This window comes from Mycetomoellerius zeteki, unplaced genomic scaffold, assembly GCF_001594055.1.
Source record: "Mycetomoellerius zeteki isolate Tzet28-1 unplaced genomic scaffold, Tzet1.0 scaffold1081, whole genome shotgun sequence".
In the NCBI taxonomy this organism is placed as follows: domain Eukaryota; kingdom Metazoa; phylum Arthropoda; class Insecta; order Hymenoptera; family Formicidae; genus Mycetomoellerius; species Mycetomoellerius zeteki.
Genome location: NW_017255998.1, coordinates 1 through 2,110, shown reverse-complemented (window position 1 = coordinate 2,110; position 2,110 = coordinate 1).

Genomic DNA, 2,110 nt, shown 5'->3' with positions numbered 1-2,110 from the left:
ATTCCTGCATTTCTGTCTGGAAATCCACATATCTTATACAAATTTTTCCTCTTATACGAATGAAATATAATGTTGGTATAATTCCAATTATCTTTTTTCGCGATTAAAGATCGCGACATGTCAATGACATATAATTATTATAAATGCTGAATGTTAGCTCAAAATTTCTTCCGAAAATTAATTTTGACGTTGATGCGATTAGTTGTTAAATTCACAATTTTTCTCTTCTCTTATACATTGGTTATGTTTAGCAGAAAAAAAAGTAGAGAGAAAACTGATCAATTTTCTTTGCTAAATGCAACCATTCTTCCTCTTTTTTTTAGTACATGGAGGCTTTGTAGAAATATTCTATCATTCGATGATTGACATGTCTCACGAATGAAAACTAGATGAAGCGATAGCAACAACGACACATGACTTCACTTTCATTGAAGATGACTAATTAAGTTTTGTTATAAAAAAAAAATCAGAATGATTCAATGAAGATCACCACGGAATTCACCTTGCATGTTTTCGCAAACAGGTAAATAACAGATGAAGTACGATAGTAATCGTCAAGATATGATTGAATGAATTTATAATATTTTTCCAAAATATTTATAAATATAATCTTCGTATTAATTAAGTAAAACATAAACTTTTGAGACTTTTATTTTCTTCAGAGGTGTCAAAGGATTTGCGGGTTATCGCCGTGTCATGATTCATTGCTAATTGGGTCACGACACGGTGATAACCCGCAAATCCTTTAGCATCTCTAACTAAACCATATTATTCTTGCTCGAAACTTATCAATAATTAGTTATAATTATATTAATTATATGTTATATATATTGTTATATATTATATATATTAATTATATTGTTCTGTGTACAATGTGCTGTGTGTAATATTGTCCTATGTGTAATACGCTGTACGCAATATTGTCGTGTGTGCAATGTGCTGTGTGCAATAATGTCCTGTGTGCAATACGCTGTGTGCAATCTTGCTGTGCAAACGAAACTGTAGGCAATCGTTTTTTGGCAAACGGAATCCTCCTCACAAAAAATCTAATTTTTTTTTCGCGAAACATGTGTCTCATATTTTTATCTGTAAAATATATCAATAAATTAAAAAAAAAATAAAAAATGATGTTTCAAAGATGCCCGGTTTGACGTAGAATGCCTCTCGAATGGGACGATGTGCAACCTTGATCCCCGTTTTATCGCGTTATTATTCATATAACTCTTTATTGGCGTAAATATGCATATCTGACGTAAGTTTATCATCTTATTTAACATCACTGAAATGTAAGTACGCGAGATACCATTATCCGATAACACATATATCTATGATCATCTCATAATTTTTAAATAAGATCGCTAAAAATATTACATAACTTCAACTCATTGAATAAAATTGTTATCTTTAAAGAGACAAAAAAAAGATTATGCAACGATCAATATATCACTTGTGCAATCTATGTGAGGCTAAATACCGACTCATGTACCTAAAATAAAAAATAAATTAATTCTTAATATGGTTCAATCAGAATAAATCAATAAATAAAAGAAGGGCTACGAGCCAATTATAATGTAAAATATTTAATAATTTAAAATTCGTACATACAAACGTTTCGACACCGATCAGGTCATTTTCAATGTAAAATAACAAGCAATATTATATAAATTATCGGAATATTCGGTCACGTTATAATGTCCAGTAAAAACGTCGGTTATTTTGTATTCACAATATGCGGTCCATATGTAAAAGTATCATAAAGATGATCTCATCTCACTTTTTACAATTCTACAATCTTACAAATAAATAATAACTTGACATTGCGTTACAGTTTAAAATTATCAAGTATGTACATTTTATAGTAAATTAGTAACAATTAAATTACATAAATATATATACCTTCAATTGTTTTAATGATGTAAGTCAGACGTCGAGAGGAAAACGCAATTAACTAAGTTATATTTAATAAAAGCCATAATACTATTGGAGAGAACATTTATCCTCGACGATGTCAAGCGACGTTATGACAAAAAGGAAACAAGGAAATAGGAAAGATAATTGGAAGGGGCCAAAGGACAATGTTGAGAAGGGGAAAGAGATTGAGTAATGTTTA